This window comes from Diabrotica virgifera, chromosome 7, assembly GCF_917563875.1.
Source record: "Diabrotica virgifera virgifera chromosome 7, PGI_DIABVI_V3a".
Lineage (NCBI taxonomy): Eukaryota > Metazoa > Arthropoda > Insecta > Coleoptera > Chrysomelidae > Diabrotica > Diabrotica virgifera.
Genome location: NC_065449.1, coordinates 21,475,470 through 21,488,238, shown reverse-complemented (window position 1 = coordinate 21,488,238; position 12,769 = coordinate 21,475,470).

Sequence of the window (12,769 nt, the reverse complement as noted above, 5' to 3'; positions counted from 1 at the left end):
TTTTATTAAAAAAAAAATCTCAAAAATTTAATTCAAATGATACGACGTCTAAAAAAATGTAATTTTTGAAAACTTCATAGTTTTAGAGAATTAACACCAATTTAAGACGGTACTACTCAATTTTCAACAGATCTATTACAGTTTTATAGGTGTTTTTTTAAAGCTCAGGATGTAGTCTTTAAAATGAACTAAATTATTTTACATTTCTTTTTGAGAAAATTAAGAAAGATAGCAAAAATGTAATACAAAAACCGAAAATTACCAGCTAAAAAATGTTTATACAAAGTGATAAAAATTTTTTTCTGTAAAACGTATCTAAAATACATTTAATATTAAGCTTCAACAATAATAAATGTTCAACAAAAAAATTTTTTTTAGCTCTTATACAGTATGTCTGCGTAACTTGGAACCTGTTGATAACTTTGTTATTATCAGTCTTACGAAAAAAAGTTATTCTTTATAAAACACTCTGCATTATATATAATTTAAGATGCAGCCATCAAATAGAAAATTTTATTAATTTTATACGAGGTATGTCAAAAAATATGAATTTCACTCAAGAGTAAAGTATCTTTATATTTCACAATATCGAAAATTGTTATTAAGAAAAGTTGTTTAGAATTAAAAAATATGTTTCAGTATTCAACTACGTCCTTCTAATTCAAATATTGTGAATAATAAAGACACTTGACTCTTAAGAAAAATTCATATTTTTTACATACCTCGTATAAAACTGAAAAAATTTGATATCTGATGATTGTATCATATATTTTAGACCACGTAGAGCATTTTATGAAGAATAACTTTTTTTCGTAAAATTGATAATAAAATAGTTATAATAATTGTAATAAAATGATGATGAGTATCCGTAATTTGAGAAAAAATTGAAAATTTTATTTCGATTAGAATAATGTAATTGTATATTAAAACATAGTTTTTAATTTCAAACAACTTTTCATAATAGCATTTTTTGATATTCTGGAATAAAAAGGTACTTTACTCTTTAAAGAAATTCATATTTTTGACATAACTCGTATAAAATTGATAAAATTTGATATCTGGTGGTTGAGATTTAGATTTTTGACTATCCAGAGTATTTTATAAAGAATAACTTTTTTCGTAAAATTGATAATAAAAAAGTTTTCCATGTGGTTCCTCGCTACGCAAACATACTGTAAAAGAGCTTCTGTATAAGATTTTCAAATTGTAATGCCATATTCGGATTCAGCATAACCAAAAACAAAATAGAAACATATTTGATCAAAGTCAAATGGTGAATTCAACGATATTTTTAAAATTATTTATACAAAACAATTGTTATTGTTTAAACAATTAATAAACAATTAGCGGCCAAATCTGCGAGTAGAACTTTTTACTTTAACATGTATATAAACTAACAAAAAAAGTTTTAAAAAAATATAAGCTTGTTTGAATTATTCCGAAACAATGCATGTTTTGGTTCTGATTGCACTCCCCTACGACCCCTACTATGTAAATTATATTTTCGGTGCGGTGTGGTATACCGCATATCAGTGGTTTAGGGTTAAAGCTTGCTAACCACGATCCATTTTGTATCTAAAAATTTTAATGTAAAGAATAAATTCGTCTCTAATGACCCTTCCACATTAACGTTAACTAAACGCTTCTATGAAAGTGTCACTGGTCTGAATGTATAGACTTTGATAAGACCAATTCGCCTACGTCGAAATTAAACGAATTGTTTAAAGCAGCAGATAATAACGAAATACCTACACGGCCACTGACACTGACTCGTACTGAAAACTGACCTTATTCAAAAAGAGACTCCGTGGATAAATAGCGGCCTCACTTTTGTTGGAGTCACATCCTCTATTCAGCACCACATTAAATTTGCACGAACATTTTCTGAATTCCTTTATTCATTTCATTCTAATGGGATCGTTTTATTGTAGTTGCCTGCCGAAATGTCGACGGTACTAATCGGTGGAATGACAGAGGTTGTTTAAAATATGTTCTGCTTTTATGTCGTTTATTTTAAATTACCATTTCAACGTTTACAATAGGATAGTGGAAGAAAGATTACTTGTACGAGAAAAGTATGCTTTGAGAAAAAAAGTATATGTTATTATACAGAGTGTCTACTTAAGTTAGCAGCTTATGGGAAACTTTTTTATTATTAATATTACGAAAAAAAGTAATTCTTCAGAAAAAGTTGGGCATGGTCTAAAACCTAAGATGCAACCAGGAAATTCTCCTACGTCCCACATTTCTCTTTCCCGAGATTTTTCATTGGATTATGAGTCTTAGCAGAGAAAACTTTTCTCCTCTCATTATGTGGCCTAGATATTCCAGTTTTTTCGTTTGTATGGTTTTTATGACGTTGCATTCCTTCCCCATCTTCAGCAAAACATCTTGATTTGTTACTCTTTCTGTCCATGGTATTTTCCACATTCTCCTATAACACCACATCTCGAATGCCTCAATGATTTTGATGTTTATCTTTTTCAGTGTCCAAGCTTCCATGTCTCGTGTTATATATTCTTTTTTTATTTTCCTTAGAAATATTTTTATCCCACAGTACGCTGTTCAGTAAGGATATGCCTTTCCTTCCCTGTATATTTCGTTCCTTAATAGCTGCATCTAATTTTCCGTCTTGAGTGATATTTACTCCCAGGTATTTGTAGTCTTCACATAATTTTATTTCTTGATTTTCCTCTACTCGAAGGCTATGTTGGTCTCCTCCGATACTCATGTATTCAGCTTTTTCCATATTCACTTCCAGGCCCCACTCTGTAAACTCTTCTAATAGTTTTCGCATCATGTAACTAAGATCTTCACAGTCCTGTGCGATGATCACCTGGTCATCCGCAAAGCACGCGTGTACCTACAAAGTTGAATCCGTTAGTGGTATCCCCATATTCGTACATTTTTTCTTCCATTTGTTGAGTGCTGCTTCGAGGTATATTTTGAATAGTGTTGGTGAGATACAGCATCCTTGCCTTAGTCCTTTAGTTACTGTGAATCCAGGTGTTATGAGATTTCCCGTTTTAATTCTTGTTGTTTGTTGGTAGTACAACGTTTTTACGGCTTCAACCAATTCTATATTTACATTTGTTTTCGCCAGTGCCTCCCATAATTTAACCAGCGGGACACTATCATACGCTTTTCTACGGTCTACAAACAGCAGATGGACTTCTTGGCCACGAGCAACTTTCTTTTCAATTATCTGAGTAATGGACAAAAAAAAACATGATCTATTGTAGATCGACCTGCGCGAAAACCAACCTGTTCTTCGGCTTCCATATTTTGGTATTCTTCTTCTATTCGGTTTTTAATAAGTTTTCCATATATTCTGCTGATACTACTAGTGACTGCAATTCCTCTATAGTTTTCAGGTTTTGATTTATCTCCCTTTTTGTGGATAGTGCTCAGATGTGACTCTTTCCATTCTTCAGGTATTTCATGGTTATTCAAGCATTGCTGGAAAAGTTGTCTTAGCCGGTCAATTAGAACTTTAGGTTCATATTTGATGAGTTCCGGAGCTATATTTCCTGGGCCAGGTGATTTGCCATTCTTCAACTGTTTGCATATGGTTTCGACTTCTCTCTCATTTATTCTGATTGGTGATCCTATCAACCTGACGCCTTGTATACCGTTGGATTGTATCTGTTTGAAGGGCTCTCTTGTCTCTGTTAGTAAATCTTCAAAGTATCCTTCCCAAGTTTGTGGTGATATGGACTGAATAATGTCTTTCTTTCTGTCGTTTCTTAAATTTTTTAATAGTTTCCAACTTTCTGAACTTTGGCTTCCACCTATGTATGTATTTAGCATGGTACACTTTTTTGTCCAGGATTCGTTTTTCTTTTGACATATTTTTCTTCTGACCCTCGCTTGCATTCTTTTATAATGTATTCTGTCTTCCACGTTTTTTGTGTTCAGATATTTTTGATACAATTCTCTTTTCTTTGTTATTTTCTGCGAAATATCTTGATCCCACCAATACGGTTCATCTTGAATCAGTTTCAATATAATCAAAGGAAGTTTTTTTCTCAAAGCTCTTACCTACATGAGTTATACTCGCATTAAACATTACATATAGATAAACACGAAAACATTTATGAGTGTAGTAAGAATTGTTGATTAGAACGTCGAGATAAATAATTATCGCAAGACTGAGGTAATAAAAAAAGTCAACAAGCGATTACCTCATTGCTATATTTGCTTTATTCCGAATTTATTTGCATACTTACAGTTGGTTGTTGTATTACTGCAAATCCAAGGCGTCCAATTTGCTAAAATCTTTAAGTTTATTTGCCGGGAAGTCTGCCAAGTATAATATTATATGGGAATAGATGTAGATCGAAAACATGCATTGTTTCAGAAAAATCAAACAAGCCTATATTTTTCTTATACTTTTTTGTTAGTTTATAATATAATATACAGCGTGGGCCAAAGAAAACAGTCCACCTCGATATTTGGCAGTAGTTATTAAATTTTAAGGAAATGCCGAAACAGGTCGATTTTTATTTTTATTAAAATTTTTGGATATATATTTCATACAACTGACGTCATCCATCTGGGCGTGATGACGTAATCGATGATTTTTTTAAATGGGAATAGGGGTCGTGTGGTAGCTCATTTGAAAGGGTGTTCAATTCTCTATTCAATAATATATACTGTAACAAAATAATTATTGACCTACCCTCGTATACCAGCTCCCGTCTCCGCACAGACAGAACACTATCGATGTTTCGAGATACGCCGATGCAGCGCCGATGACGTGCAAGCGGTCGAGTCACATGGACATAGCTGGAGAACTATAGATATTTCTGGAATATCTGTATCGCATATATAAATAGGACATATTTGTAAATAGAGTTAGTCTTAAGCTAAAGTTTGTAAAGTAAACTTGTATAAATAAAAAATAAAGTCGTATATAAATTACGAACCGCTAGTTTTATTGTAATTAGAAGTAATTACACTAATCACGCTACAGTTGGTGTCGGTGTTCGGTTAACTTAGTGCGATATAAATAAGTGAATTACAGAGAGACTTTAAAAGACTTTTGAACTTTATTCGTCGGGAATAACCGGAGTGCGTTAATTGTTCGGTATTCGGAAAGACTGTTAAAAGACATTTTGGAAAGTACGTGTGTGCCGACCAAAGATGTTGCTACAAGAACTTACAGTAAAACAGCTCCGTGAACAGCTCGAGGAACGGGATCTGGACAGCAGTGGGCTCAAGATAGTCCTACAAGCACGACTCGAGGATGTCCTCACGAAGAACGGAGAAGACCTAAAGACGTTCCACTTCCAGTCAGCAGAACAAGTAATCTTATCGAAATTAAAAACTGTTTCTGAAACGATCGATGAAACTTCTAGAAGAAGCGACGAGAAACTTGAAGAAGTTAGTAGAAAAAGCGACGAGAAATTCGAAAATGTTGCTAAAAGATTCGATGAGACTTCTCAAATAATTAAAGAGGTCTGTAGGCAAAACAACGAAAAACTAGAAGAAGTTTGTAAACAGAACAATGAGAAATTTGAAGAAGTTTCTAGAACATTCGATAAGATGCAGAAAAGTGTAGAGACCGTAGAAGAGAAGATCAAACAACTAGAGAGCATGATAACTGATACAAAAGTACAACCATCAGTTAATGCAGTAGCTTTAGATCTTGTAGTGAAGGATGAAACACCGAGAGACGAAACATCGCATCATATGAGATTTAAATTACCACCATTCGATGGGAAGTCCTCTTGGTCCATATACCTTAGACAATTCGAAGCTATTGCGACCGCCAACCATTGGACCGAACAAGAAAAGGCTGTTTCCTTGACTGCTGCTTTGCGAGGTGATGCTGCAGATATATTAAGATCAATTCCTAAGGGTCAAGAAAAATGTTACCAGACCTTGTTCACTCGTCTAGAAAAACGCTATGGAGATGCCCATCTACAACAAGTATACAAAGCACAACTGAGAAATAGAAGTCAACGAGCAAGTGAGAATCTGCAAGAATTTGAAGCAGATGTGGCTCGTGTGGTGCGGTTGGCTTATCCAGAGGTGCCAGACAGCGTTTTAGAAGAAATTGCAGTAGATACCTTCGTCAATGGGCTGAAAGATAATGAACTACAGAAAGCTTTACGACTAGCAAGACCGAAAGTTTTAGATGAAGCACTTGCTATTGCCTTGGAACACGAAGCAGCTAGCCAAGCTTCACGAAGCAATCGAGTAATAACCGTGGAAAAAGGCGATAAGAGAAAAGATGAACGTTTGGTGGAAATGGTACGGAGGGTGATTCGTGACACGATGCCGAAGAGACGCATGAAGAGGGCTGGAAGAGTTGGTTCAAATACAGATGCTTCCTCGATACGGCCATGCAGTGAAATTTGTAATCACCGGCTTAAAGTAGATGAACAGCTTTGCCCTGTGAGACGAACTACCGTCGTTAATGAGCAATGGCAGCCACAACAGTTACAAGAAGCCCAAGAAGACGATCCATGTATAAAAAGAGTATTGGATTGGATGCGTCGAGGTGAGAGACCTAGTTGGCAAAACATTAGTGCATGTAGTCCGGAAGTCAAGGCCTACTGGAGCCAATGGAATTGCCTGATACTAAAAGATGATCTTCTGTACAGAACCTTTGAGAACGATGATGGTACAGAATCTAAGCTTCAGTTGATTGTACCTAAAAGTAAAGTGTCAGAAGTATTGCGTCAGTTGCATGACGGTACATCAGGTGGACACTTTGGTATTACGAAGACTCTGCAAAAGGTTCGAGAACGGTTCTATTGGGTGAACTGTAAAGATGATGTAAGAAGATGGTGCCAGAAATGTGAACTGTGTGCATCCGGTAATGGTCCAGTTGGTAAAAAGAGAGCACCCATGAGACAGTACAATGTTGGCAGTCCTATGGAAAGAGTAGCAATCGACATTGCAGGTCCATTTCCAGAAACTGATGTTGGAAATAAATACATCCTGGTAGCCATGGATTATTTTACGAAATGGACCGAGGCCTATGCATTACCAAATCAAGAAGCTGCTACCGTTGCAGAGGTACTTGTTAAAGAATTCTTCAGCGGATTTGGTGTTCCCTTGGAGATCCACTCCGACCAAGGGCGAAACTTTGAGTCAGCTCTTTTCCAAAACGTTTGTAAATTGATTGGTGTCAATAAGACCAGAACAACACCCCTGCATCCTCAATCAGATGGGATGGTCGAGAGGATGAACCGAACGATGGGTAAACACTTGTCCAAAGTTGTATCTGAACATCAGCGAGATTGGGACCAACACATTCATTTATTCCTGATGGCCTACCGCTCGGCCGTAAATGAAACTACAGGTCAAACACCAACCTGCCTGATGTTGGGTCGTGAAGTTCGGTTGCCCTGCGACCTAGAGTTTGGCTGCGGACCTTCCGAGGAACATGTTGCAGGCGAAGACTACGTTGACCGCCTGAAATTACGAATGAACAACATTCATGAACTTGCCCGACAACACATCCAGATAGCCAGTGACAGAATGAAAGATCAATATGATTCTCGATGCAAGAATGAAAGCTTCGAAGTAGGTGATCTTGTCTGGCTTTATAATCCGCAACGTCGTCGAGGCTTATGTCCTAAACTGCAAAGACAATGGGAAGGTCCATATGAAGTTAAGAAGAAAATAAATGACGTAATATATAGAATTAAGAAGTTGCCAAACGGTAAACCAAAAGTTATTCACATAAATCGTCTTGCACCATATGCTGGCTCAAATGAAACAGAAGAAGCACGAGTCCTCCAACAGGAGATGAAAGATGTCGCACAGCCAAGTTTTAATCAATTTATGTCAAATTACGCAGCGAGAAAGAGTGCTAGATTCGGCGTGACCACAGAAGTTCAGCAAGATCTGTTTGGTGTTCCAGAAAACGTCTCTCTGGCCCACTGTGTTGCCCAAGACCTCGAGATGACTAAAGGAATCTCGTCCGTATTCAATAGAAAGTTCGGCCGCCTGGACGAGTTAAGGAATCAACAACCTAAAATTGGAAGAGTATTGCGATTGGAAGATGGTCCTCGATCTTTGCTGTATATAGTGACCAGGAAGTCTTATACGGACACGCCAAGCTACGAGAACATATGGCGTGCTCTAACTAATTTGAAGAAAATGGTCTGTAATTATGACATCAAAGATTTGGCTTTACCAAAAATTGGGCATGCAGTAGAAAATCTGGATTGGAAGATTGTGAGAAGCATGCTGGAAGTGATCTTCAGAGAAACTGGCGTACGGATTACTGTGTGTTGCATGAACCCGAAGATGTCATACCCTTCAAAGACAGTAGACTGTTACTTCTTTTCTAGGGGTGTATGCAGAGCTGGAGAATCCTGTAGATTCCGCCATCCTGGGCCATCTAGAGTTGCTGATCGGGACGCTCAGATCTTAAGAGGGGAGCAGTGTAACAAAATAATTATTGACCTACCCTCGTATACCAGCTCCCGTCTCCGCACAGACAGAACACTATCGATGTTTCGAGATACGCCGATGCAGCGCCGATGACGTGCAAGCGGTCGAGTCACATGGACATAGCTGGAGATATATAGATATTTCTGGAATATCTGTATCGCATATATAAATAGGACATATTTGTAAATAGAGTTAGTCTTAAGCTAAAGTTTGTAAAGTAAACTTGTATAAATAAAAAATAAAGTCGTATATAAATTACGAACCGCTAGTTTTATTGTAATTAGAAGTAATTACACTAATCACGCTACAATACATTAATACCATTATATCACATAATTTTTGAATTAAATTAATTGACGCAAAAAGAAGAAGGTATGTAATTTATTTAACTCAATATACATTATATACTGTCAGAAAATAGAAAAAAAAATGTTTATTTACCAAATAAGCATTGCTTTTCGCTTAAAATAAATGTTCAAACTGCCAAGAGGTAGGTGGGATGCTGTTTGTGATTTAAATTAAGCGAAAAGAAATGTTTATTTGTGAAATAAACATTTTTTATATTTTCTGACAGCAGTACAATGTATTTTGAGTTAAATAAATTACATACATTCTTCTTTTTGCTTCAATTAATTCAAAATTCAAAAATTATTTTTTTGGTCACCCTATATAAATAATGATATTAATGTTTATATTACTGAATAGAAAATTGAACACCCTTTCAAATGAGCTACCACACGACCCCAATTCCAATTTAAAAAAAATCATCGGTTACCTCTCACGCTCAGATGGATGATGTCACTAGTATGAAATATATGCAAAAAATTGCAATATAAAAATAAAAATCGACCTGTTTCGACATTTCCTTAAAATCTAATAACTACTGCCAAACTGTTTTCTTTGGCCCACCCTGTATGTTAAATTAAAAAGTTCTACTCACAGATTTAGCCGCTAATTGTTTCTTAATTGTTTAAACAATAAAAGCTGTTTTGTATAAATAATTCATCATTTAGGAGAATTCATCATTCTACTTTTATCAAAAATGTTTCTATTTTGTTTTTGATCATGCTGAATCCGAATCAAACATTAAAATTGGAAAATCCAAAATGATAGCAGTGTAATGATGTTGGTTATCAGTATATAATTTCAATCGGTACAGTATCAAACAATATTAAAAAAAATTAATTAAAAGAATAAAATTGCATATTAAAAGATAGTTTTTAATTCCAAACAACTTTCCATAATAACAAATTTCGAGATTATTAAATATGTATATGTAAAGGTACTTTATTCTTGAGCGAAATTCATATTTTTTGACATACCTCGTATAAAATTGATAAAATTTGCTATCTGTTGATTTCATCTGAGATTTTAGACCACGCAGAACATTTTATGAAGAATAATTGTTTCGTAAAATTAAAAATAAAACAAGTTTCGTACATGGTTCTAAGTTACGTAGACATACTGTATACAGAAGAGCTCATTTTTTTTTAATATTTATTATTTTTTTAATTTATTATTAAATTCTTTTTAGGTCAGTTGTCTTTTTACATCATTTTATTATTGATATTTTTCGATTTTTGCATTACATTTTTTTTTGTTTTCTCAAAAAGAAATTGTTTATTTCATTTTCAAAGTAAAATAATTTAGTGTTTTTAAAGATTACATCTTAGCTTTAAAAAACATCTATAAAATTATAATCTAGCCATTTAGAATTGAGTAATATCCTCTTAAAGGTGGTAGTTATTTAAAACTATGAAGTTCTCAAAAATTACATATACATTACAATTAATTAAAATTTTTTGAGACGTCGGCGTCGGTAGTATCATTTGAATTTTAAGATTTTTTTAATGAAACATCGTTTATGATAGGGGAGCTCAAGCGGGGATTTTTGCAGTAACTCGAGCGCGTCAGATTATTATATGGGGAGAAACCTGGTACCCTGGTACCAGTGCTCAATATTTGTCAAAAATCTATCGAATGATACCAAACATTTGTTTTTTTAATAGCGTCGCGCGTCGCGGGGATTAAATATTTTGAAATGCCGTTTCGATAATTGGGTTTCTGGGAATTTTTAACTAATTAACAAATTTTTTTGTCTTTTTTCCTCTTCTTTTTTTTTTCTTGGAGTTATACTACTACGGGCCCTTTTTGGGTTAAGTTTCATTAAGAAGTTGTAGATTCTAGACCTAAAAATAATAAGATTGGTCTGAAATCACTTAAATAAAATGTGAATACTTACTGAGTTACAGGGTGTTTTATTTAAAAATTTAAAAATTATTTTTACCAAGTACTTTCAAACTATTTGACGTATCCCTATCATACTTGACAGAAAGTGTGAGTACAATACAGTCTACTAAATTGTGATAAATAAAAGTTTCTAGCTACCACCAGAGGCGTACGACAGGGGACAGTTAATGGTTGACCCTTCCCAAATTCCACGCCACTGAGGGAATTACTATTTTAGCGAAATTTTTCGATTCTCCAATACTTTCTATGTAAATAATATACTCCTTACTGGTAACGATTAAGTCATTAGTTTTCGAGATATTGGACGTTAAAAATGAAACGGCATAGTTATTTTGATTCATTCATTGATTCATTTTAAACTTCCAATATCTCTCAAACTGATGATACCAATAAAGTTATTTACATACAAAGTATTGGAGAATCGAAAAATTTCGCTACAATAGTAATTCACTCAGTGGCGTAGAATTTGGAAAAGGTCAATCATTCACTATCCCCTGTCGCACGCCTCTGGCACTAGCTAGAAACGTTTATTAATCACAATTTGGTAGGGTGTATAATAGCCACACTTTCTGCCAAGTATGATAAGGATACGTCAAATAGTTTTAAAATACTTGATAACAATAATTTTTAAATTTTTAAATAAAACACCCTGTAACTCAGTAAGTAGCCACATTTTATTTAAGAGATTTTAGTTAAATCTTAATATTTTTAGGTCTAGAATCTACAACTCAGAGATTCGACATTCTTAATAAAATTTAACCCTAAAAGGGCCCGTAGTAATATAACTCCAAGAAAAAAAATGAAGAAGAAAAACGACAAAAAAATTTTGTTAATTAGTAAAAAATTCCCAGGAACCCAATTATCGAAACGGCATTTCAAAATACTTAATCCTTGCGACGTTATTAAAAAAACAAATTATAAACAAATTTGAATAATTTTCAAATGCCATTTTAGGGGGGAGTTTAATTGAAATTTGAATTTATGAATACCTTTATCAAAAATTTACATAAAAATAAAAATAATGAGATCTTAAGCAGGTGAATATTTTTTTGGCAACAACCGCGTTTTTGCAATTGAAAATATAGTAACATTTAATAAACAAATTAAATATCTCAAAAAATATTAAATATTTTTTGACCAATTTTTTTTGCTTAATACTGGTAACATATCGCAACTTAGTCTGTAAAATAAGATATTTTATAGTGCTTATTTAAAACGCTAAAAATAATTTTTTGCAAATTTGTTTTTAAAGTTTTATATACAATTATTTAAATAAATAGGGGGTCAAATTTAATTTAATAAGTCTTATGTGAAAGATTTACCTTCAACTTTGCAGAAAAAAATGCCATAGACCTTCATTAATAAGCGAATTACCTCAGCAGTTAAAAGACCCCTTTTTAATTATTTCAACAATGATTCCCTTGTATGATTTGGATACTTTCTTGAAAATATCTTTTGTATCCACCTAAACTTTGATATAAAATTTGTTTTAACCTGTACGAATTTACATTTTGACTTTTTTTTTTTTATTTTATTAGGCTATAATGAGTATGAGTTCAGTTCAGTCACATTTTAGCGGTCGGTCGGGAAAGGTCAAAACACACCCTCACCGAGAAATAAGCACGCTCTTTACCGAAATAAATATAGTATTGATAGTTGTTTTACATTTTATTCAATTTTATTTATTTGTTTCCGTGGACAATAAAGTTATCACACGCATCCAATCTACCATGGAACATTTATTTTCGTAAGTATTTAAAAAAATTGCTTTATATCGAGTTTATTTGCATACTCACACAGTTGTACTACAAATCCAAGGCGTCCAATTTGCTAAAATCTTTAAGTTTATTTGCCGGGAAGTCTGCCAAGTAATATTATACTATTACGATATTCGTTAAAAGTATTGCTTCCATGCTTGCGTCCCTCTGTTTATTTTCAAAGTAATTCGTTCTTTTGATACTAAAAGTACACAAACAGTTTTATTTCCAATATCAATTTGAATATTATATGTAGAACACGCATTTTTGCAAAATATTTAAAGCCCTCGTTCTGATACTGATTAAAATTCTTGTTTTCTTGATCATTTTTCCATTTCTCAAAGATT